The 26,948-nt window shown below is 42.0% G+C and overlaps 1 long non-coding RNA gene and 1 pseudogene across 1 annotated transcript in view; both read right to left on the bottom strand.

The window, feature by feature from the left end:
- The window catches only part of LOC126937911 (uncharacterized), a 100,917-nt gene that overhangs the window by 22,294 nt on the left and 51,675 nt on the right, over nt 1–26,948 (bottom strand). The window lies entirely within an intron of this gene.
- Nucleotides 8,303–10,589, bottom strand: LOC126937897 (dermatan-sulfate epimerase-like; annotated as a pseudogene).

Here is a 26,948-nt window from a genome sequence, read left to right as displayed (position 1 = left end):
TGTTCTAGCCATTCTTCTGCTTTAGCCTCCCGAGTAGCTGGGATTACAGGTGCCTGATATCACGACTGGCTAATTTTTGTATTTTTAGTAGAGATGGGGTTTCACCATGTTGGCCAGGCTGGTCTGGATCTCCTGACCTCAGGTGATCCACCCACTTTGGCCTCCCAAAGTGCTAGGATTACAGGAATGAGCCACTGTGCCCGGCCTACCCCACTCTAGATCCTAATTGTCCCACTGTTTTCTAGATTTTACCTTCTATTCCCAATCAAAAGTGGCCTATCCTGTGCCTCATTCTTTTAGGACTACTGTTTCATGATATAATACCTTTAGTGTCTGGTAGTCAGGTATTCAATAAATACTTATTGAACATCACTGTGTGAGACCAATGTGATTCCTATTCACATGGGGCTTAGCAAATTCTTGTTGGATAAATGAATGAATCCTGGAATAATCGAATGAGCAAACAAATACTAATATACAATCAGTGACAATAGAGGAAGTTTTGAGAAGACAAAACATGAGTTCTGGAATAAGAAAGTTGGATTTGGATTCTGGCACTACCATTTGGGTTGTACTTAGTACTATTCACCAAATATTTCTGGCTGTGGTCATTTCAGGCATTTGGTAGTACTATATCTTGCACTGCTTAGTGTTTTCAGATTTCCAAGAGGCATAGATCTTTGGGATTGGGGAACAAGTCAGGATTTTTAGTTCTCAGGAATCCTGAAATCATAAATTATTCTTTGTTTTTCATGATCTTTTTTATACATGTATTTATATAATAATTAGCAGCCATTATAGTGAATACTAAGTCATCTTTCTGTGATAGGGTTATGCTATCGGAAGTTTTCTATTAGAAATGACATAATAATAAATGCATGGCTTATTATTACTGTGAATTGATTTATTGCAACAAGAATATATGTTTCAATAACATGTAAAAATAATCTTCTTTATATAGACATCTGATACTAGAAAATATTAAAAGATGGAGACAATAACATAAGATAAATAGCAAGTAAAAATTATTACTAAAATGAAATATATTACCGTAAATATTTCTATAAGTTATCATTATTAAAATGAAAATGTAGAACACACAATTATTTGTCTAGCCAATTTCCTGTCTTGCATGGACATTTGTTCAATTGTGAGGAGTGCATCCAAAAGCATCTTCAAGCTGAGCTTTAGAACACCTATTGCTTCATGTAAGTTATTTGCTTTTTAAATAATGAAAATAAAAATATTTGTTTTTCTTGTCTGCTAGCTCTGGTTTTGATTTTGCGATTGAAATTGATACTGCTTTTGCTAATTCAGGTTTTTGTTCAGTCTCTTATTTCCTGTCAGAGTCTTCCACAACATTCGTATCATCTGCTCCTTGCATTTCTTCAGTTAAAATATTTACAAAGAACTGTAGCCTAGAGGGAATATTCAAAAACTGAAAAACACCAGTCAACATTACTGGATTATATTCAAATAATATAACATTCAGATCCCTTGGCAAAGTTAACAGCACTAAATAGAACCATGCATTGAAACTGCGAATTTAAGGACATTTGTTTTCAAAACTGGTTTCTTAGAACATCACTCATAGGATTTGTATGAAGTACACTACACATACAAACTTACTGGTTTATTTTATTTGCAAGAATGAGTCATCCAGCAGCCAAAGTCATGAATACACACTTACAATATAACAATGCTACAAGCAAGACTGATTAGATGATTCTCACTTCTCTAGTCCATCCTCCTATCCTGGTTCCCGGAAATGTTGACCTTAACCTTTGATTTTGCACATTAGCGTTTTTTGGTCTTGCTTTTTAAATCAACATGAGTAACATGTCTATGTTGATTCCTGTTCTTTAATTTTTATGGAAGAATCATAATACTCGTTTTCTGTTTTCCCAATTTGTCGACTAACTTTCACTGGGACTTGGGATTTGGAAAAACATATACATTTACAGAAAACTGCCAGAAAGGCATTCCCTCCTGGAAATACTACCTCTCCCTTTAAAGTTACATGTGGCCATGTCACAGGGTTTAGGCAACTGGACATGGAAAGGAGTGGCCTGTGTTACTTTCAAGCAGAAACTTTAACGACCGTTAAGTGACTTGCCATGTTTCCTTTTCCCTGCAGCATCGAGCATGGATGCACATGTCGTCAGAACCTCCAGAACTAGCGTTCCCGAGTGACTTTGATAAGCTGAGACTGCTAATAACTCCTGTCAAACATACAATATGCATGAGCAAGTTTTGTGAGGTTTTGGGGTTGTCACTACAGCATAACCTACAGTGACAGGCCCCATGCATCAGGCAGATTACATACCCTCCCTGAGTTTCAATTCCATTACTGGAAAAGAGGAAAAGTAATTTTCACTTCAGTTTTTTTTTTTGGTAAGGACTATCAAGAAAAGTGTATCACTTTGAATTAGGTCTAATACATAATAAATATTCAATACATTTTTCCTCTCCAAAGGGATAAAGATAATATTCTGGAAACATATTATATTTCAAAGAATGGGAATCAGAATGACATCAGAATTCCGAAATGCAACACTGGAAGCTAGATATCTAAGGAGCAAAGCCTTCAGACTTCTGAGGGAAACGTTTAGACACAGCTAAACTATCAATTAGGTAGAAAAGTCTATACCTAGCCAAACCATCAATTGAATATGAGGGTAGAATGCAGTTATTTTCACAAAAATTTGTATGCTGTGCATCTTTTCTCTGGCAGTACTTCACCAAAATCAATGAATAATTTGTCCAAGAAGAATACATGTGGTCTAGGAACCAGGAGACTTCAACCTAAGACAGAGGGGATTCCTGTGAAGGGTTTTCCCAGCTCGAAGACTGGGCAGAGCCTTGTAAGTAACTGGCTAGTCTGCAGCAGGAGAACAGGACTCAAAGGGAGACATAATCAGGAACAGTGTTAAAACTGCTAGGGAACCAGACGTGTACAGAAAATAGTGCTGAGAGGGAGAGTACATTCTGTTGGAGAGTTTGAGAAGAATTCATGACAGTACACAGCTAAGCAAAAGGAAAAATATATACGTAAGGCAATTACTAACTCCATAAACAAGAAAAAAATTCAACAAGAAAAAAAAAGAAGTCATAATAGACTCAGCAGAGAAGATTTGCAGGGTTGTAATAATTTATTTACTAATTACCGATTGAATCAGAAATTTAAAAATAACTGCCAAATATAGGTAGAACAGGGGAGGAGAAGTTAGGAGAAGCTAACTCTTCGTTTTTCAAATTAGGATATCAATAGATTATGCCTAAAATTGGTAAAACAAGAAAGCTACTCTCAGTAGGTTATTTTAAAATATGGAGGCAGCCATGCGTGATGGCTCACACCTGTAATCCCAGAACTTTGGGAGACCAAGTCAGGTGGATCCCCTGAGGTCCTGAGTTCGAGACCAGCCTGGCCAACATGGCCAAACCCGGTCTCTACTAAAAATATGAAAAATTAGCTGGGATTGCACCACTGCACTCCAGCCTGGGCAACAGAGCGAGACTCCATCTCAAAAAAAAAAAAAAAAAAAAAAAAAAGGGAGGCATGTGTCAGAGGAAGCATGGGACAGATTTGAAAGGAGTTGCCTCTGAGGAGCTGCATTTAGGGTTTGAGACCACTGTTTTCTGTTATAAACCACATAGTGCTCTTTGACTCTTTAAAATATGGACACATACTTACTCTGAGATGAAGATTAGTTACTACTTAAAAATTAATAAACACATACCTGAACCCATAAATATTTACATATTTACACAGAGCCCTGGGCTCCAGACCTAGGTCAGCCAGTAGCAATTTTTGTGACCTGGGTAAGTCCTTTCATCTCTCTGGGTCTCAGTTTCCCAGTTTGCAAGCAGAAGGTTTGAACTCTCTGGCTATTGCACCATCACTATTATCAAGTGATAATATTAGATATCACAAATTCACCATCATCAAAACACAAACTTGTAAAATATCTGGAAAATTTACAAACACACTATTTTTATTTGCTTTTTTTGGTTTTTGTTTTTTTCTTTTTGAGACGGAGAATATCGCTCTGTCACCCAGGCTGGAGTGCAGTGGCGCAATCTCGGCTCACTGTAACCTCCACCTCCCAGGTTCCAGCAATTCCCCTGCCTCAGCCTCCCAAGTAGCTGGGATTACAGGCTTGTGCCACCATGCCTGGCTAACTTTTGTATTTTTAGTAGAGACAGGGTGTTACCATGCCAGCCAGGCTGGTCTAGAACTCCTGACCTCAGGTGATCCACCCACTTCGACCTCCCAAAGTGCTGGAATTGCAGGCGTGAGCCACTGCACCTGGCCCCAAACACATTCTTTTTCTTAGATAAAATACTAAAACAAACCAAAACATTTTAGATTACAAAAAAGGAAGTACAAAGGCTTGGACATATTGGCCATGTTTTTTTAATGAAGTGGTTTCAGTAGCCAGGCAAGCTTTGTATGAGCTACACTTTTCACTCTAAACAATGCGGATTAATATGACCTTGAGTGTTCTCATTTTCACATGCCCCATTTTCTCTCAGGACAGTTTTAATAGTGATTAAACCAGAATTCAGTGTCCAGATGAGCACACGCGGAATAATCTTTTCACTGAAGAGCCCGTGCGTCCATTGCACGCCTTGGAGGTCTTGTGTGGAACTAATGAAGCACTTTGATGGGTCAGGGATTTTCATTAGAGGGAATTCATCGCCGCCTCACCTCAAGCTTCATGAGCCATTTCTCTAGCTGTGCTGAACTCCCAAACAAGTAGCAGCAGAGAGCGTTTCCAAAAACAGAGAGATATCAAAGTCGCAGCTACTCTAAGACAGAGCCTCCTCTCCCGTTTCTGCCTCCTGCAGCTTCTCCTTTCTTCCTTCTTCTCTATTCTTTTCATGCACACCACCCACACAGTCCGTCGCAGATGGATATGTGGTTCCGGTGATTTAACCTTACGTTCTCCGTTCAGGCCCCTCAGGCGTGATTTGTTGTTCGGAGTCAGAGCTCGCTTCCCCAGCACCAGGTGGTGTGGCTGTGAGCAGGTGATGTTAGCTGGGTATAATTTTTAAAGTGCCATTTATTTATCTGGCAAGAGCAAGCCCCAGTGACCTACCTCCATTAAAAGTTCAATCCAGAAGAGTGAATCTGACAGCTCCAGACTTCTGGCCTCAGAGCTCTTGATTAATTTGTGTGCCCAGAGTCTGAGGTGAAAGCAAGAGCGGGATTTCCTGGGTGGCTGTTGGAGGTGCATTTGGCGGCCATTACTGCCCTTCCAGCTTCTTCACTCAGTTATGCTGAGCTGAGGTTTGTCACACTTTGCATAAGCGAACTCAATGAATACTTAAACAGCCTTATTCCCATTTTACACGTGAAGAAAGTGAGGCACAGGATGGTGAAGTGGCTTTCCCAAGTTTGCACAACTAGCGGTTGGTGACATCCGATTGGAGCTGAGGTCTGTGTTGCTCTAAAGCTCGAATCTTTTCCACTGGGGTTTTGTCTCTCATCTCCTTGAGGGCACTGCCTGCTCTGCGCCGCCGGGACTGGGCTGGAGGTGGCCATTGGGGTTTCATGCAGAGGGTCAGAGATTTGGTGAGTGAATGTGGACTGTCCCTGCTTTGGCTGCAGAAATATCTTTCCTCATTCTTGATCACCCTCATCTTTTTGAATCCCAGGTACAAGCTGAGAAGTGTCTACAGGTGACGTGCAGAGTACACCAGGATAGAATTCCAATCCAACTTGGTCACAAAATGCATGTGCTTTTATGCCAGGTTATTGGACATGTGTCTAGAGGTATAGAGTGACTTCGCTGCTCTTTAATTGTCTTCTTTGCCGTGCCTTCTCTTTTCATTCCTCCAGCTCTGTCTTCCTGCTTGCGGTGGAGCCGAAAGTCTCAGTGTAACCCTGTTCCCTAGACAGGTCTGTGGTATCTTCTTGGCCTTGATACTGAGGACTGGTTTAGAATCTGGTTTGTACTGTCCAACCTTCCAGTTTGGGAAGATAAGTCACAGGACACCGTCTTCCAAGCAGCAAGAGTAGCCCCTGGGATAAAGTTGCTGACATCTCTGTCGGGCCTCAGGGTCCTGGGACTCATGTGAGTGCAGGAGGCTCCATGTCTTTGGAGGCCGCATCAGACAGATTCTAGCCTCAAATGAATGAAACCTCTGGGTTTGATCTTACATAACTACTCTTAATACTTACTTAAAAAAAAAAAAGACCTGGCAAGGACTATAAATGTTTTATTTTAAAATAACATTTCTTAGATATATTTTTGTAGGGGGGAGGGCACAAATAGACTTCGAATATATTACATATTCATTGCAGAACCTTTAGGAAAAAAAGAAAAGCAGACACAAGAAAAATAAATATTTTCTATAATCCCAACAACATGAATAATATTTTAAAATATGCATAGGCTTTTATTCTTTATAGACCTATCTATATTCACTTTTCTTTATACAAATGGAAATATGTTGCATTTACTGTTGTATTACCTGACAGTAGTCTAGTTAACAGCCGATTCTCTCCATTCTGGTTTGTAAGCCAACCCTAATTTTGCTGAGACATAGGACAGCCATGTGCTATGGGGAAAGCTGGGACCTTCTCCAGCCTGAGGGAATGAAACTTAATTGGTCTGGGTCATTCTTAATCATTCCTCTCACCTTGTCGGTGATTGACTTGGGAGTAAGCATGTGACATTATTCTGGCCAAAAAGACATCAGGGAAGTCCGTAGGGAACTTCTAGGAAAAGTTTCTTTGCTCTTTAAAAAAAATGACTTGTAGAAAGAAACTTCCCTTTTCAAATCAGGGTATTGTCTGAATGTATCTTAAACAATGGCAACCAATTTGCAAACATGGCTGATGAGGGAGCAAGCCTGATGAGCAAGCTCAGAACCAGGACTGCTGCTTTTCCTTTGTTAAGCTTCTGAATTAATCAATGCTGCAACCATTCCCAACCTGTACATCTTGATAGATGGTAAAATAAATAGCTATATTGTGTATGCTGTTTAAATTTTTCTGTTACTTACAGTCAAAAGCAACTTATCTAACAGAATTTCTCTTGTCATTAGATATTCCTTTTTTCATAATAGAAAATATTTTATTTTGAAAGGTTTAGTCACTGGGTCTACAACAGTTTTCCATATAAGGAAAATACAGTATTAAGTTATCTGTAATTGTCTTACATATTGAACACTTAATGAATGCATACAAGTAACCAATTATATGTGTGCAGAGACCAGCATCAAGGAAATATTCATTCATAGATACATGTTTTCTAAAAAATATATATTTTAAGTTCTTGACGATCTTCCGCTATCATTTTTGCTATGTTATCCGAAAAGCCATCCAGATCTGTAGTAAAAGATCTTGTTAGCTACATAACTAAAGAAGTACTTCCCCAAGGAAGCTGGCACCATCATACCAGGACTTACAACATTTAGCTTTTTTTTTTTTGAGACAGAGTCTCGCTCTGTCTCCAGGCTGGAGTGCAGTGGTACAATCTCGGCTCACTGCAAACTCTGCCTCGCTGGTTCAAGCGATTCTCCTGCCTCAGCCTTCTGAGTAGCTGGGATTACAAGCGTGCATCACCACATCCAGCTAATTTTTGTATTTTTAGTAGAGACGGAGTTTCACCACATTGGCCAGGATGGTTTCCATCTCTTGACCTCATGATCCGTCCGCCTCATCCTCCCAAAAGTGTTGGGATTACAGGCGTGAGCCACCACATGCGGCCAACACTTATCTTTCAACATGACTATACCATTAAAATTTTTAAAATATTTCTCAGAATTGTATTCTTCAGTCTTTTCCATAATATAGTACATGGAAATTGCTAATAGCATTAAATTAATATTAATAAAACCTAATTCTATCTAAATCTTTTTCTCATAAGAAAAAACATTACTTTAAAAAACAGACTTTTTGTTTCTTCTAAAAGAGGAAGTACTATATGGACTGTTCAATTGCAATGCCAAATACTTCCAGAACCACCATAGGACTAGCAAGCTATTTCTATCGCTTTGATAAATTCCTTTCCTGCTCCAATTTCTCCATGTTCTTGCTTTCTTGTGTCAAAATATCTTCCTGGGGTAATAAAAATTTTTTTTTTTTTTTTTTTTTTTTGAACGGAGTCTCGCTCTGTCGCCCAATGTGAGTGGGGATCTCAGCTCAAGCTCCGCCTTCCGGGTTTAATCTGAGCCTCCCGAGTAAACTACAGGGGTCGCCCAGCTAGTTTTTTGTATTTTTTTTTGCATGGGGACGTTTTGCATGGACTTTTGTGATGACAAAATGACTGGGCAATTTATAGCTTCAGAGCTAACACTGAGGTTGGGAACAAGAAAAGTACAACCACAATAAAATACAGCTATCTATTAGAAGAACTGCAGAAAGACATCTTTGGCCATGTAGGTTCTGGGCCCTCTGGAAATAAGTCAGTTGTATTGTCAACATGACAAAGACAATAGCAATGTTCAGGATGAGGAACAACCTGGTGTAGGAAACAGAGAGTGATGACGCCCTGCTATGAGTGGTTGTCACCATCCATGCCTGTCCAACCCGGCCTTTCATCAAACCCCCGTTTTTATGTTTCTCATATGTTACATCTGCAAAATCTAAAAGGTTTTTCTTCATCTTCATCTATGGGTAGTTCTTTCTGTGCCAGAATCTGAGCTTTCTGTCTAATCTTTTTCTCACTGACCTCAATCTGTGCAAAAGTATCAGGAACAGTATCCACAAATTTAGAGTGTTCACCTGCCCTTCAGTTTTTCTTTGACTTGCTTTGCTGCTGCTGTTGCTGTGTTATGGCAGAAATCCTGTTGATGGCCTCCTCAGCCTGTTTCTTATCTGAAAATGTCAGCAGGCAGTCAGCAGTCTTCCTAAAGCTAGCTGGTTCCAGACTCGGGACAGTGTCTGCTTCTCTAGCAGCTGAAACACTGGCTTAAAATGCTGCAGGTTCTGTTCCACAACAGCAGCATAGTCCTTCACCTGAGGGACAATGCTGCTCTTGATGGCTGAATTCCAGTCAAACAGAATTTTGTGACAATCAGCAATGACCTGTGCAAAGGCAGACTGTCCTGTGGCCTCACCTGTCCACAGGTATGTTGCGTAGGCATGTTTGCTGGTGGCTACGAACACATCCAGTTGCTGAGAGTCTCCGTGGATGGTGAACCTCTGAGCATCTATAGATGACCCTATGAAGAAGTAAGCTACCCTGGCGATGGAACTTCAGAGGTGCATGGTGACATTCACATAGTTTGTCCCATTGTAGGGATAGCCCCGAGGATATGTCACTAAGGCAAATGTTGCTTTCTTGCTGTAGCCAGTATTGTCCATCCAGTACTTTTTATAGAGACCATCTCTCTGCCTGATGAAAGCCCCATGGACACCATCTACCACAGTCTCCTCAAAAGGAACATCCACATTGTGGAAGAAGCTCACTTTTGTCTCCAGGGGACTCTTCTCTCCCAGGTGTATTTGGTCTACAAGGAGAAGCAGCTGTGGACGTAGGAGGATCAGATTCCTCTGAACATTCTTCAGGTTGAACTGGGAGTTATAAGCTCCCACACCTTCTCCTTAGATGAAAACCACCCCATTTTTCTCCTCTGCTGCAACCACTCTCCCCTGGCAGCTAGCTGCTAGGTCATGCTGGTATTTAGACCATTTTGATGAGCAGTCTTCTGTGACCTGACCCTTCCAGGGAGAAAAGCAGCTCTTTGACACAGCTGTGGAAAACGTCAAAACATTGTTGAAGAAGGTATACTTTGACCCGTACAGAGCCTCCATAATTAATGAAAGGCACACAATTGGGAGCAAAACTAAATGAGTTTTGATCATAGTATTCATGCCCTGCATTAAAATCTCTCCATCCTTTGATCCAATCTTTGTATTTGTTTCTGTGGACAATGTCACATATTGCATGTCCCCCTAGTTTTCCAGACTTGAAGGAGAGGAAAGATTTATTGATTTCAGGTGGTAGTGCACTTCCATAAGTCACGACACCCAGTCTTCAAAATAATGCAGTGTGGGGGTGCCAAAGTCTGGAGAAGGAACTGATTTCAAGCTGGCATCATACCAGAGAAATTCTGTGTGCAGAGTGCACCAGTGCTGCCCTTTGGACGGTGTTCCTGGATCTTCCGCCACATGGTTCCTTCTGATTTGGTCAGCTAGCCAGTTACCACTGCCGTTACTCATGACAAATTTATCAAGGAACACTAATTGGCTTTCTGGACCATAAAATCAGTTGTAATTTGAGTCTACAGTAGCCACAGTCCTTTGAAACTCTGGCAGGATGGTTCTATACATAAATGCAAAGTGTTGTTTAAGCCACGGATGGCCAATATGGTTGATGTCAAAGTGCCTCTGGATGAGTAACATGTATTGGAAGAGTGATCTAGTGGTGTAGCTGCCATACGCAACTCCTTCATAGAGGGAGCCATCCATCACCTCCCTGAGCAAGACCAGAGATTTCTTCACGATGGTCAGAACTTGTCTGGTTCATAAGTAGGCTTCTCGAAGATATCCTTGATTCATCAGGACTAGGCATCCTGTGAGCAAAGCCATTCAGTTGGTGGGCTGATGACTGTACAGGTATTGAAATCCCCATCCTCTCCTGTATGAAGTTTCATACATATACTCCGAGGCACTGGCAATCACTTCAAGAAACTTCTCCTGTTGTATCTTGCTCAGGTAGTTGTACGAGAAGTTGTCATAAGCAGTGGCAAAACCAACCAGGGAGTGAGCAAGCAGGACCTCATCCCAAGGAGCATCTTTCACCAACCAGCTAGGCTGCGCTGCCATCCTCTCCATGTAGACTTTGGCCATGTCTCAGGCTTCAGTGTTCTCAGGATATAGCATACAGAACATTGCCAAGGCACCCAAGTTGTTTCCATAGATTTCATTCTAGCGGGCACTGTAGTCCTTGGGATCCCAGGGAGGGAGGTATTCCCAGGGACTGGACAGCATCGTGTGCACAGCCTCCATGAGGTGGGCTGCAATGTGCTCATGTGGGCTGGCTACCCTGAGCTGCAGCTCCGCCACCTCTGACCTGGAGAAGTACAGCATGGGGTGGCTGCCATAGTTGGCATTGGTGAAGGGAATCATGACTTCTGGGTTCTTGTCGGTGACATAGGCTGACACAACACAAAGCAAATATATGAAAAACACACTGGGAGCACCCACTTGTGTGAGTCCTCATCGTGGCATCAGATCTCCAAATCTCCAAGCCAACCAAACCATCTTCACAGGATCCGCTCCCCACCGAGGCTACATCCTCTCCGGCGTCGCCTCCACAGCCTCCAGAGCCCACTCTTGGGCCCCCTCACTCCAGGGCCCCCGGGCTCCCAGCCCCATCAGAGCCACGCCCTCGCGCCATGGGTGTTGGTGGACACTGGAGCGGGGATGCGCTGCTGCAGCCTCGGGCTAACATCGTATCTAATAATATCATTAGATACTATTATACAATATTATTTTAGATGGTCTTGTACTATTCTTTTTACTCACATACCATAATTCACGTAAATTCAAATAAATTTTGCCACTTCTTTTTTGTTGTTGTTTTAGATTCCCATGTTCCTGCTATTATAGCATTTCTGAAGTGGCACACTTGTGCTCTTTTCTTATGTCCTTAGTTTAAATTCTGGGTTAAATGTTATGCACAATTTTAAGGCTTTTTGTGCATATTCTAAGTTTGCTAGAAGTTGTTATTAATGTATTTTGTTCTAACATTTAAAAATCTTTCCAGTTAAGGTCCTAGCCTCTCTCTCTCTCTCTCTCTCTCTTTTTAAACAGTGATGTCAATCACTATTAAAAGATTCATTGACAAAAAATACTATTCCTGCAAGTGTGAACTTAGTTCCTAAAATGAGTTCTGCTTAAGTAAAGTATGTCTTGTAATAAACTTTAACATTGTATGTGTTCAATCACATTACACTGAGTTCAGATGATTAGAATCTTATGATGTTAGATTCCAGGGCCAAGTAAGGTTATATGTTGGGGCTGATGGTTCTTAACTCTGGCTATATGTTTGGAATCACCTGGGGAACTTAAAGAAAACTGTCTTTAATGGTGCATGATTGATGTACAATAAACTACACATATAAAAGGTGTACGATTTGCTAAGTTTTAATATGTATATATACCCATGGAATAATCCCTACAATCAAGATAAGAAGCGGTATTCCATCACCTCCAAATTGCAGGGTTCACCATCCTCGGTTGCCAGATAGTCAGTGTCTTAAAGCCCATTGTTTCATATACTTTGTCTGCTTTTCTTTTTTTTTTTTTTTTTGGTTGACTCAGGTAGGAGGGAAAATCCACTCCCTGATACTCCATCTTAGACCAAAGCAGATGTTTTCCATCTGAGGAGCTTTTAAAAAATAATCTCTAGGCTCCACCCAAGACCAAATGAATTGTAATATTTGGGGGACGGCCTTTGTATTAAAGTATAATTTATATGCAATAAAATTCATCTTCTTTAGCGTACAGTTTTGTAAATTTTGCCACATGCATACAGTCATGTAACTATTACAATCCATATGGAACAGGTGCATGCCTTCTCCCAAATTCTTTTATGCTCCTTTGTAGTCAAACTGTCCTCGCACCCGTAGCTCTTGGCAGGTGTTGATATGTTTTCTTTTCCTATAGTCTTGTCTTTTCCAGAATGACAGGGGAATGAAATCATGCAGTATGTAGTTTTTCAGTGTGGGCTTCTTTCACTTAGCATAATGCATTTGAGATTCATCAGTTTGATTGATACAGTGTGTCCATAGTTCATTTTTATTGCTGAGTGTTACTCCATATAGATGTGCTACAATTTGTTTTTCTATTTCCCTGTTGAAGAACATAGCCTTAAAAAGCTTCCCCAGGTGATTCTAATGTACCTCTGAAGTTGAGAATCACTGGGCTAGATAAAACTGCTCAATAGTCTATTAAGGTAAATATTAGGCTCTTCCCTTGTGGCCTGTCTCCTTCAAATCACATCATCCTGTATCTGTAGCCTCCTCTGCCTTATCAAGTAACTCATGATCTAATGTGTCCCCCCGTCAACCCAGACTCACCTCTTAACAGCCTATCCCTTGGAAACATTTGCTCGTCCACCCCATGTGCCAGTCTCCCGCCTGCTCATTTGCATGCACTCATCCGAAGGCAGATCTCTCATATCCAGTTTCTCAGAAGATCCCTCTTAGATTTCTAAGATGACAGCATCCAATTGATAATTAATGTTAATGCTTTAATGGTATACTAGGATTCTCCAGAGAAACAGAATCGTACATGTGTGTGTATGTATACACATGTATTTATGACAAGAGTTGGCTCACATAATTATGGAGGCTGAGTACTTCCACGATTTGACATCTGCAAGCTAGACAACCAGAAAAGCTGGTGGTATAAGTTTAGTCTGAATCAGTTTGAATCAAAAGGCCTGAGAACCAGGGTATGGTTAGTGGAAGTCCCAGTCTGTGTCCAGAGGCCAGAGAACCAGGAACACTGATGTCCAATGACGGGAGAATATGAATGTCCCAGCTTAAGAAGAGAGCAAATTTGTCTTTTCCCCCACATTTTTGTTCTATTTGGACCCTCCATGGACTAGATGATGCCCAACCACATTGGTGAAGATAATCTTCTCTATTCAGTTTACTAATTCAAATGCTAAACTCTTCCAGAAACACCCTCACAGACACACACAAAAATAACATTTTACCAACTATCCTGGCATCCCTTAGCCCAGTGAAGTTGACACATAAAGTTAACCATAAAAAATGGGTAATGTTGGCTGGGTGCGGTGGCTCACACCTGTAATCCAAGCACTTTGGGAGGCCGAGGTAGGTGGATCACCTGAGGTCAGGAGTTCAAGACCAGCCTGACCAACGTGGTGAAATCTCGTCTCTACTAAAAGAATACAATTAGCCGGGTGTTGTGGTGCACACCTCTGGTCCCAGCTACTCAAGGGGGCTGAGGCAGGAGATTCGCTTGAACCTGGGAAGCAGAGGCTGCAGTGAGCCAAGATTGAACCGTTGCACTGCAGCCTGGGTGACAGAGCGAGACTCCATCTCAAAAAAAAAAAAAAAAAAAAAGGGTAATGTGACAGAGGTTAATATCAATCTGGGTTTCTTGGAAACACTCAAAAAGTATAGCATGGAGATGCAGATCCTCTCAAATCCTCTCTTCAGTTTTAGCTGTATATAATCCTGAAGCTAGACTAGTTGTAATCTAAAAGGATGATTATTTTTAAAAATTAAAATACACGCACACAAAGTTCAACAGTAGATGAAAGAGTTAAAAGACCCTCCCCACCCTGTAGCACCAGTTCCAAACTCAGAAGTAACAACTGTGTATAGTTTTCTAGTATCTCTCCGGGAAATCTTTCATGCGTATATCAGTATACAAAAATAGATCTATACTTTATCTTTTAAAAATTATTTATCTATACAAGAAGGATTTTACTGTGCAGAATGTTCTGTGCCTTGATTTTTTTCCCTTAACATATTATGGAACTCCTTTCACATTGTACCTACCTCATTTTTATTTTTCAGTGTGTCACATGAATATACCATAATTTATTTAACAAGCTTACTGCTAATAGAATTTAAATTGTTTCCTTTTTCTGTTTTTGGTATTACAGTGTTCCAATGAATACAGTGCTTGTACACAAAGCTCAGAAGTATGTCTGCAAGATATCTGAAAGGTGAATTCCTAACAGTGGACTCTTTGGGTCACAGGGACTATATATTCACATGTTTTAAAGCTACAGCCAAGTTTGAAAAGTGACACTTTTTAGAATCCAGTTTTTGTTTTAGAATAGTTTTAAATTTATGGAGCATTTCAAAGATAGCAGATCCAGTTCTTATACACACTTCATGCAGTTTCCCCTGTTATTAATATCTTACATTATTAGTATAGTACATTTGTCACAACTAATGAACCAATATTTATACACTGTTACTAGTTGAAGTCCATACTTTCTTCAGAGCTCCTTAGTGTTGACCTAATGCAGGGTTTCTGTCCCAGGATCCCAGCCATGATATCACATTACATTTGGTCATCCTTGTCTCCCTAGGCTCCTCTAACTGTGACAGTTGCCACTTTCCTTGGTTTTGATGACCTTGACATTTTTGTTTCTGTTTTTGTTTTGACAGAGTTTTGCTCTTGTTAGCCAGGCTGGAGTGCAATGGCATGATCTCAGTTCACTGCAACCTCCGCCTCCCGGGTTCACATGATTCTCCTGCCTCAGCCTCCCGAGTAGCTGGGATTATAGGCATGCACCACCCTGCCCAGCTAATTTTGTATTTTTAGAAGAGACAGGGTTTCTCCATATTGGTCAGGCTGGTCTCGAACTCCTGACCTCAGGTGATCTGCCCGCCTCAGCCTCCCAAAGTACTGGGATTATAGGCGTGAGCCACCGTGCCCAGTCTGACCTTGACAGTTTTGAGAAGTACTAGTTGAGTATTTTGTATCATATCCCTCTACTGTGGCTTATCAAATGTTTTCCTGCTAGATTGGGAATATGGGTTTTGGGAGGAAGGCCACAGAGGGAAAATGCCATTCTCACCACATCTTATCAGGGACATGTACTGTCAACATGACTGATCACTGTTGATGTTGACCTTGGTCACCTGGATGAGGTAATGTCTGTGAGGTCTTTCCATGCTAAGATTCCCTTTTTTCTGTTCTTTCCATATTGTATGCTTTGGAAGAAAGTCACCATTTGCAGCCCACACTTAAGGGATAGAGAGCTCTGCCCCACTCCTTGAGGGGAAAGTATTATTTGGATTTTGTTGTATGAGAGGTTTAATTATTCTTGCCTGTTTCAAAGGAAGGCGTTCTGAGGGGATTCCAGATATATGGGATATATCCTGGAGATGATCCCATAGATTATAGAGAGAGATTTGTTATTCTTTTTCACAACTGTATAGCACTGTAGTGAGTATATTTGTCTAGCTTCATCAAATAATTGTTTATACTTCGGCATTTGGGTCTTTCCAGTCTTTTGCCATTATGAATAGAGCTGCAATGAACAATAGTTTCCACATACACCTTTTTGGCCTTTGTATTTTTGCAGTGTAACTTTGGGATAGATTTCTACAAGTGTGTTTACTAGGTCAAAGGGTGAAGGAGTGTGCAGAAGATGCTACAAGATCCCTCCTGTAATGTTTCTAATGTTTGGCATTTCCTCCAGCAACGTATGAGAATGCCAGTTTCCCCATAACCTTGCCATAAAGCATTTTGCTAAACATTAATATTCTTGTTCATCTGGTAGGTAAAAAATGTTATCCCCAAAGAGTTTCAATTTGCATTTTCCTAATTCTGAGTAAAGTTGAACATCTTATAATAATAAGTTTACAAACCACTGATAATTCTTATCTGGTCTGCCTACCTGTTACTCCTTCCACTCCCCCCCAACTTTTCTATAGGATTATTGGTTTTTTCTTCTCTATTTTTAGTATTTCTGTACATATTAGGAACATTAACCTTTTGTGACATAATTTTCAAAATGTCCCCGTTTGTCAAATGCCTTCTAACTTTGCAGTGGTGTCTTATTGCCATGGAAAGTTTCAAAAAATAAAATGTATCCATATTTTCTGGCTTAACTTCTAGAAGTAGACTGAAAAATCTTGGCTCTAAATGATTTCACCACCTCTCTCAGCAGGAGGTCCTATGAGCATCATTTGTTATCCATCAGTCCTTTTTGCAGATACTTTTGGCGCAGATACTTGGATGCACCTACTGTGCATCAGGAGTTGCACCTGGTTCCTTCCCTCAAGCTGATTATGGCATACAGAAGGAGGGAAAAATGAGAAAACACACATGGATGGTCCAGTGTGATAAGTCCTGCAATGGAGACAAAATGTTAAGGGGCAGGCATTTATGGTGGGGTGACAGTTGGGACAGGATGAGGGAAGGCTTTGCAGAAAAGCTGATATTCAATTGCGGTTTTGAAGAGTAAATGGTGTGAGCCCAACAAAGGGCATTCCAGGCAGAGGGCACAGGCCATGTGTGCAAAGGCATGAGGAGTGTGCCATGTGGGAAACTACCTTGATGTAATGGCAGCCTCACAGAACACTACCAGGCAAGCTCTCTTAAAAACAGGGAATAGAAAGCCTCCCAGAACAAATAAAATACTTGAATGAGTTGGTCTGTTGATTCCATTTAAAACACATAGTGAGAAACAAGGAGACATGTGGAGTAGGCTAATACACTTAGAGAAAGATCTCAGTGGATGGAAGATCCCACTGTCTGCACCCTGTGCTAGCAACATTCTAACTGTGGAAAATAATAACCATGATACATAAAGCATATTATAGTGCTTTCAAAGGTTATCTTGTTTAGTTCTCACAAAAGCCCTAGGAAGGAGTCACTCTTATTCCCATCTTCCAGCTTCATTGTTCTGGCTCCAGGTCCATCTCTCTTTTTACATATTGCAGTGGGGATGAAATGGTCTTCACCTCCTCGAGTTCTTTAAAAAGATTAATTGCCCTAGCCCTACAAACAGTGTCCAGAGATGGGTAGATGGGCACATGTGAAGTGAAAAGGGAAGAATTCTAACTCCTTCCCCAAGGGCATGAGGGCAGCCTCACAGAATGCCAGTGACTATATCCAAAGAAATTCTCCATCCATTTGCCAACTTTCCCTCACTCCTTAAAGTCCTCTTTATAAGCCAGAGGTGATTGGTCAGCTGAGATGAGTACAACTGGATTATTCAGCCCCCTCCTTTGCTTGGGTGGTTCAGGACTTCAATTTGGAATGTGAAAGTGGCTGCCAGCTATTGGTCCAAGCCCAAACTGAGAGCGAAGATTTCCAGTGCAACAGCCTGTTGCAGCCTTCCTGAGTTCTGTAGACAGGCTTGCTGGATTACACATGGAGGCTTCCATCCATTTTGGAAGTTGGCTTACTTCAGTCTCTTCTCTGTGCCTGTAACTAAAGTCAGTGCTTCTCAAAGCATGGTCTCTGGACCATATCAGCATTACCTAGAAACTTTTTGTTGTTGTTGAGGTAAAATTCACATGACATACAATCAAAGTGAACAATCCACTCATGTTTAGTACATTCTCAGTGTTATGCAACCATCCCCTCTATCTAGTTGCAAAATATTTTCATTACTCCAAAAGGAAAGCCTATCCACATTAAGTAGTCAGTCCCTGTTCCCCCCTCACCTTGGCCTCTGGAAACCATGAATCTACTTTTCATCTCCACGGATTTGCCTATTCTAGGTGTTTCATGTAAATTGAATCATATAATCTATGACTTTACATACGTGGCTTCTTTCACTTAGCGTAATGTTTTGGAGGTTCATCCATGTTGTAGCATGTGTTAATACTTCATCCTTTTTTTAATGGTTCTAGGAACTTTTTAGAAATGCAGATTTCCTGCCTTACGCAGACCTAGTGAATAAGAAACTCTCAGAGGTGTGTGGGGGCAGCAATTTCTGTTGTTGTAAGTCTCTTGGTGATTCAGATGCATGCTAGAGTTTAGGAACCACTGACTTAGGGGATGCCAGTCTCTGATGTTTAACTCAGAAGGAAGTTGTTGTCTTCCTAAATTCAGTATATTATGATTCAGTTGAAGACCCATAGTTGATGTAGGCATTTTAAAAACAAAACATATTTTCATTTTTCTTGATGTAAGAGAGGGCTCTCAGGATCTGGCAAATTCATTTTTTGTCTTAAAATACATATATGTCAAAAACTACAGGGCTTCCTTTTGAAATAATTCCAAATGATTTTGAATCTCTCCATGTTAACTTTACCCTTTTCCATTTTGTTTCTATCCTATGTTGGGAATGGCTGGTTGCTTCTCAAACATCTCCAGATGTGCTTTCCATTACCCAAGCTGTGCATTACAGGTGGCTGCAAACAGGACCATCCCAGTGGACTCCTTCCTTCCCTCCCTCCTCATGCTGTAAATGGCATGCCTAGACCCAAGAGACCACTTACAAGGCTTGAAGTTGCAGTCAAACCTAGAGGAATTTTTATAATTTGTCACCCCAATTCCAAATTTTATCTCTGGCATTTCCCCCTCATCCTGGCTTGTGTAGTAATTTGTGTTTTAGGAAGAGAAGTTGTCTTGGATGAAATGGGAACCTGTAGGAGAAAATGCAAGGAACTGGAGTCAAATGATCTGGATTCAAGCGCTGACTTGCTTCATGTGCTTGTTTATCCAACAAACACAGTATTTACGAGTGCCGTGTAAACTGCATATTGGGTAAGAATACAGCAGTGAACAAGATAGACACTGTTCTCCTCCTTTTCAGTTTGGGGACTTTAAAGTCTAGAAGGAGAGTAAAACCAGCGAAGAGGTGATTTTACACTGTGTGATGATGCTGTGATGGGGGAGTGCCTGTCAAATATGCTACAGAGGATATGGAAAAAGTACTTACTCCAGTGATGATGGTGGGTGTCGGGGGAGTGGGAGCCAAAGAAGGCTCCCAGGGAAAAGAGGTGACTACATTTAGACATGGAATGGCGAATAGAGTTAATTAGGGAAATTTGGGCTTAGGTGGGGCAGGAGTGGTTTTAATAGAAAGAGCATTCCAAGGAGAGAAAATGGTGTATACAGAGGGTGAGAGAAAGGACTTTTGTGGAAAAGGAGCTGAGAAGATTCTGAAGCGTTAGTTGTAATGTTGAGGGTGGGTCTGGTCAGATGTAGGGACAGCAAGAGCTGAGGCTCTGGAGCAAAGTCAGGGCCCAGTGAGTCATTGCGGTCTTGTTAGAAATCACAGTGGAAATCCATGGGAAGGTTTAAAGCTGAGATGTGATTTGATCTTCTGTGTGTTTTAGTGGTCACTTGGGCTATGTAAGGGAGTAAGTTAGAGGGAATTAGAGAGGAGGTTGGAAGTTCAATGAAGAGGCCCTTGAAATCAGGACCTCTTGTACAGGAACAATCAGATTGCAAATGTGACACATTGTAGAATGATTTGAGAATGTGTATTAAGTCAGGGATGTGTATTCTCTGTGATTCAGAAATTCTATTCACAAGGAGCTCTGTACAAGATACCCATAACTATGTTCTTTGAAATTTAAAAAAATGGAAGCAATCTAAATGCCCATAAATGGGAGAATGGATAAAAAGGATACATAAAACATGGTATATTTATACAATGGGATGTTATATGGTAGTTAAGATGAATGAACCAGGCCTAGATTTAGCAAACTGAAAAACCTCAAAAACATAATGTCAGGCAAACAAGTGTGGTTTACAGAATTATAAATACAATTTGACAGTATTTATCTGAAGTTTATAAGATAGCCGGGCAGGCTGGCTCACACCTGTAATTCCAGTACTTTGGGAGGCCGAGGCAGGCGGATCACCTAGGTCAGGATTTCAAGACCAGCCTGGCCAACATGGCAAAACCCCGTCTCTATTAAAAATACAAAAAATAGCGGGGTGCAGCGGCGCATGCCTGTAATCCCACCTACTTGGGAAGATGAAGTGGGACAATCGCTTGAACCAGGGAAGTGGAGGTTGCAGTGGGCCGAGATGGCACTATTGCACTGCAGCCTGGGCAAGAAGAGTGAAACTCTGTCTCAAAAAATAAAAATAATAAATAAACAAATAAGTAAATAAATAAATAAAAATAAAGTTTATAAGATAGACTATTATTTTGTGCACCATTAAGGCAGAAAAAATGCTGAGAATTAAACTCTGACAAAATGCTTTCTTGTCACTTATAATTCAACACTGATTTGACAGTTTTTTAACCATATATTACTCTTATACATGCATGAAAGAGGAAAATATAAGTAACATAATCAATTAAGGTATTCTGTAAATTTTTCCACATTTAACATCTGACTTCTTAGAATTCTTTTCTGGTGCCTGTGTTTTTCGGCACAATAAAACCTCCATCCAAATTGAGTATTGGTAATAAAGCATTTCTGAAAGGAATCTATGAAAGAACAAAGTCATTGGCATTGTGCTCTCAAGCTATTTTTGCAGTTAGGTACAGCTAATCTACTTATGGTTTCTGCTTCTGGAATCTTGTTAAAACATTTCTGATTTGCCACCCCTTCTTCCTCTACCCTCTCTTCATAGCCATTTTGTTCCTCAAGGTAAGAACAGTACCCTGCCATTGTCTCCAGAATCTTTTCCCACACTTTCGACACCAATTCTGCAAGTTTGTTTCTCGTCTCTGTGATGTTGGAGAAGGTATGGCCATGATGGTTACGATGCAGCGTCCATCTGGCTGACTGCTTTTGGAAGATGTCACCAATGATGACAACATCCTGATTTCAGAGAGATGAAAATGTGAAAAAACAAATGTGCCTTAGAAACAATGAAATATGGTAGTTGTAATTGATGGATAAAAACATATGTGGAAAAAAGGCCAGGCACGGTGGCTCACGCCTGTAATCCTAGCACTTTGGGAGGCCAAAGCAGGCAGATCACTTGAGGTTAGGAGATTGAGACCAGCCTAGCCAACATGGTGAAACTTTGTCCCTACTAAAAATACAAAAAGTAGTCGGGCTTGGTGGTTCACATCTATAATCCCTGCTATTCAGCAGGCTGAGGCACAAAAATCACTTGAACCTGGGAGGTGGAGGCTGCAGTAAGCCGAGATTGTGCCACTGCACTCCAGCCTAGGCGATAGAGCAAGACTCTGTCTTAAAACAAACAAACAAACAAAAACAAACAAAACAAAAAACAACTCAACAACAACAACAAAACATATGTGGAAAATGTGTAACTTTATGCATGGACATGATAGACACCAAATCCAAGATGGCTATTATCCTAGAGAAAGCAGTTATGTGGAAATGAAGGCTATGTGATTGGTAACTGATGTTCAGGAAGCTTCAGTGAATTGCAAATATCCTATTTCTTAAGCGAGGTGGAAGATACATGGGTGAGTATTATTTTTCTATATTTGTTGTAGGACTGAAATATTTCAAAACAAAAAAAGGAAATTGCCGCATGAGTGCAATTCTATTAATTAGCTGTGTGACTCTGAAGAACCTGTGCAAACTTAGCCTTCTACTCTACATTTTAAAGATAGTATACCTCTCCTTCCTGCCTCAGAGGAATTTTGAGTTGTTATGAGGCTCAAATAGCAAATGCTTGTGAACACCTTTGTTCAACTGTTCAACTGTAAAGCATGTCGTAGAAAGATTATGAAGATTGTCATCTCACAAGCTAACCAAACTTCTTACTAAGGGTGTGTTACCTTCAAATGGTGATGTCTATTTCACTACTGCCTTGAATTGGGGCCAGCTTTGTGATTTGCTTTGATCAATAGAGTGTGACAAAAGTGACACAGCAAGTTCCAGAATCTAGATGTTGATGTTAATATACCTTTGATTATAACATTTTAAAAATCCTGAGTCACCACCATGCTATTAAGAAGCCTAGTCTAGCTTATTGAAACATGAGCAGTCACATGAAGAAGAACCACGGAGTCCAGCCACCAGCCAGAACCAAGGGCTAGACATGAGTGAGGCCATCTTGGACCCTCCAGCCCCACCGACCCTTCAGCTAAATGTTGCAAACTAACAGAACTCCCCAGCCAACCTGCAGAATCATGAGAGATAATAAATTGCCATTGTTTTTAGGCCGTTGTAGGCTAGTTTGTGTTGCAGCAAAGTCTACCTGAAACTAGAAGCCTTTGAGAGTTATCCTGATCCATGACTTACATTTTGGTATGATCTATTTTGCAGACCACATGACACTGCTATCACTATATTGTATTTAAACAGTAAGTATTAAGCACCTACTGTGTGTAGGTTACTGACTAGGTGCTATGAAGACTACAAAGAGGCACCATCAATAGCTTACTTACAGCACTCAGAGGACCTCTAATCTCATTAAGAAGACAATATGTATACTATGTAAAGTTAAATAAGAATAAACTAACCTGAAAAATCCAAGCTCTCCAGAGAAAAGCTAAGAAGTATGAAGTTCTTAGTATGCAGCTGAACCTATGACCCGGTTCATTTAATTTTCACAATAACCCTCCAAGGTAGGCACAATGAGCATTCCCATTTTACACATAAGAACACTGTGGCTAAGTCGCCCAGGGTCACACAGCCTGGGTCCCGGCAGCCTGCCTATAGCCCATGTGCTTTAGCTGTGAACTAAATAAATGAGAGCCAGAGCCGAGAGTATGAGGAGACAGATGATCTGGGGCTAGGAAATGGTCAAGAAGCCCCTGGGGGAGGTGAGACCTCAGCCAGCCTTGGAGGGTGGGTAGGAGTTGGGATGAAATTAAGGTGGGGGGTTCCAGGGGGAGGTCGTGGCATGCACGCTGTGGAAAGAGTGGGGAATCACATGGAGCATTGGAGGACCCACGAGCGGGACACCCTCTGGATCAGGATCAGCCTCCCCTCAACCCAGAAGTGGCCCTGACTGTCCTTACTGGCTGCTTGCCTCCCAAGGAGACCCTCACTGCCTGACAGAGGGGATGCCTGGGGAGGGGGCTGGGAGGAGCTTGGGAAAAAGCAGAAGATGTCAGTGTCACTGGATGGACTATAAGACAGAGCCAGAAAATGGATGGGTCCACTAGAGATTCTCCCCATCAGCTGGGTGGGAGGGAGTAGTGATCTAGCAGGAGCTGTCTTCCAGATGCCCTGGGGAGCCCCTTGTCCCCATCTCCATTGGCCAGGACAGCACAGAGGCCAGAATAGTATTGAGGCTGAAGAGGGCAGAGGGCAAGTTGCTAGGCCTGAGGACAGCTGCATTTGCACCAGTGGCAGGGGTGGGGCCTGCAGAGGAGTTGCTCCTCGTGGCCCTGCATGTGATGGGGCCTAGGTCACCTTATCTTGCCATCCTACACCACCATCAACAAACCTTGTCTATGGCTCTAGAGCAAGCTTGTCCAATCCATCGCCCACAGGCCGCATGTGGCCCAGGCCGCATGTGGCCCACAATTTGTATTGTGCTCCAATACAAATTTGTAAACTTTCTTAAAACATGAGATTTTTTTGTGATTTGTTTTTTCCAGCTCATCAGCTATCATTAGTGTTCATGTATTTTATATGTGTCCCAAGACAATTCATCTTCTTTCAGTATGGCCCAGGGAAGCCAAAAGATTGGACACCCCAAGAGGAAATGGTGTGCTCAGATATGCTTTTGAAATTTACACTACTTAATAATCTCTGAATCATCATGAAATATGTTAGTATGAGGCCAGTTCTTGTTTATTGTATGTATTTTTGGCCAAACTATGTTACTCAACCTTATAAATGCCCACTGCATCAGTGGGGTTGCTGGTTGTTTGCAGAGGTGGTCGCTGTTCCTGGAAAGGATTCAGACTGCACCATAGGAAAAGCCGGGAACCACATGAGGCACCATCTGGCTTCATTACTCCTTCCTTGAAACACTGCAGAGCTCATGTCCTGTTGGGCTTCAGGAAAGTCTCCAAACGAAGGGGCATTTTAAGTGGCCTGGAAGGATGAAGATGTTACCAGGTGAGGCCAGAAGGAGGAGGCACACCAGGTGGTGGAGGCAAATTCAGCAAAAGCCTGGGACCCACCACACACAGAGGATGATCAAGGATGAGGAAGAGGTCTAGGCAGGTTAAGGTTGGGAGGTGAGAAATAGAATACGCTGGGACAGAGAAGATGGTTGGAGTGGTGCTGTGAGGGAGGACCCTGACCACGGACAGTTTGGAGTCACGGCATTTCATTACAAAAGCAAAACAAAGAAGTTCAAGATTAGGTGAAAGCAGAAATTCCACCTGACCAGTTCTTTATTCAGTCTTGAGAATCTAGGGTAAGAACAGACGGATAGAAATCGTATCATTATGAGAACATCCCGTTTAAAAAGATCAGAAGGCAGCCAGGTGCAGTGGCTCACGCCTGTAATCCCAGCACTTTGGGAGGCCGAGGCAGGTAGATCACCTGAGGTTGGGAGTTCAAGACAAGCCTGGCCAACATGGTGAAACCCCATCTCTACTAAAAATACAAAAATTAGTTAGGCATGGTGGTGTATGCCTGTAGTCCCAGCTACTCGGGAGTCTGAGGCAGGAAAGAATCATTTGAACCTGGGAGGCAGAGGTTGCATTGTGAGCTGAGATTGCGCCATTGCACTCCAGCCTCGGTGACAAGAGTGAAACTCTCAAAAAAAAAAAAAAAAAAAAAAAATCAGAAGGCTCTACCTAAACAAACCCTTGAAATGCAAAAGATATAAAGTCCATGTAGTGGATGGCAAGATGGTTGAATAGGAAGAGCTTGGGTCTGCAGCTCCCAGCAAGATCAATGCAGAAGGCGGGTGATTTCTACATTTCCAACTGAGGTACCCGGCTCATCTCATTGGGACAGGTTAGACAGTGGGTGCAGCCCATGGAGGGTGAGCCGAAGCAGGGTGGGGCATCGCCTCACCTGGGAAGGGCAAGGGGTTGGGGAACTCCCTCCCCTAGCCAAGGGAAGCCGTGAGGGACTGTGCCGTGAGGGACTGTGCCATGAGGGATGGTGCATCCTGGCCCAGACACTACACTTTCCCCGCAGTCTTCACAACCCACAAACCAGGAGATTCCCTCGAGTGCCTACACCACCAGGGCCCCAGATATCAAACAAAAAACTGGGTGGCTGTTTGGGCAGGCACCGAGCTAGCTGCAGGAGTTTTCTTTTTCATACCCCAGTGGCACCTGGAACACCAGAGAGACAGAACTGTTCACTCCCCTGGAGATGGAGCTGAAGCCAGGGAGCCAAGTGGTCTAGCTCAGTGGATCCCACCCCCAAGGAGCCCAGCAAGCTAAAATCCAATGGCTTGAAATTCTCGCTGTCAGCACAGCAGTCTGCAGTTGACCTGGTGTGGGGAAGGGCGTCCGCCATTACTGAGGCTTGAGTAGGTGATTTTCCCCTCACAGTGTAAACAAAGCTGCCAAGAAGTTTGAACTGGGCAGAGCCAACTGCAGCTTGGCAAAGCTGCTGTAGTCTCACTGCCTCTCTAGATTCCTCCTCTCTGGGCAGGGCATCTCTGAAAGAAAGGCAGTACCGCCAGTCAGAGGCTTACAGATAAAACTGCCATCTCCCTGGGACAGAGCACCTGGGGGAAGGGGTGGCTGTGGGTGCAGCTTCAGCAGACTTAAACGTTCCTGCCTGCTGGCTCTGAAGAGAGCAGTGGATCTCCCATCACAGTGCTCGAGCTCTGCTAAGGGACAGACTGCCTCCTCAAATGGGTCCCTGACCCCTGTGCCTCCTGGCTGGAAGAAACCTCCCAGCAGGGGTTGACAGACACCTCATACAGGAGATCTCTGGCTGGCATCTGGCAGGTGCCTCCCTGGGACAAAGCTTCCAGAGGAAGGAACAGGCAGCAATATTTGCTATTCTGCAGCCTCCATTGGTGATACCCAGGTAAACAGGGTCTGGAGTGGACCTCCAGCAAACTCCAGCAGACCTGCAGCAGAGGGGCCTGACTGTTAGAAGGAAAACTAACAAACAGAAAGGAATAGCATCAACATCAACAAAAAGGACGTCCACACAAAAACCCATCCGAAGGTCACCAACATCAAAGACCAAAGGTAGATAAATCCACAAACATGAGGAAAAACCAGTGCAAAAAGACTGAAAATTCCAAAAATAGAATGCCTCTTCTCCTCCAAAGGATAACAACTCCTCACCAGCAAGGGAACAAAACTGAATAGAGAATGAGTTTGATGAATTGCCAGAAGTAGGTTTCAGAAGGTGGGTAATAACAAACTGCTTCGAGCTAAAGGAGCATGTTCTAACCCAATGCAAGGAAGATAAGAACCTTGAAATAAAGGTTAGAGGAATTGCTAACTTGAATAACCAGTTTAGAGAAGAACATAAATGACCTGATGGAGCTGAAAAACGGCATGAGAACTTTGTGAAGCACATACAAGTATCAATAGTCGAATCAATCAAGCAGAAGAAAGGACATCAGAAATTGAAGATCAACTTAATGAAATAAAGCGTGAAGACAAGATTAGAGAAAGAAGAATGAAAAGGAACAAACAAAGCCTCTAAGAAATATGGGACTATGTGAAAAGATCAAAACTATGTTTGATTGATGT

The sequence above is a fragment of the Macaca thibetana genome, chromosome 15 (genome assembly GCF_024542745.1).
Source record: "Macaca thibetana thibetana isolate TM-01 chromosome 15, ASM2454274v1, whole genome shotgun sequence".
In the NCBI taxonomy this organism is placed as follows: domain Eukaryota; kingdom Metazoa; phylum Chordata; class Mammalia; order Primates; family Cercopithecidae; genus Macaca; species Macaca thibetana.
This window is presented reverse-complemented; position numbering and strand designations above follow the sequence as displayed.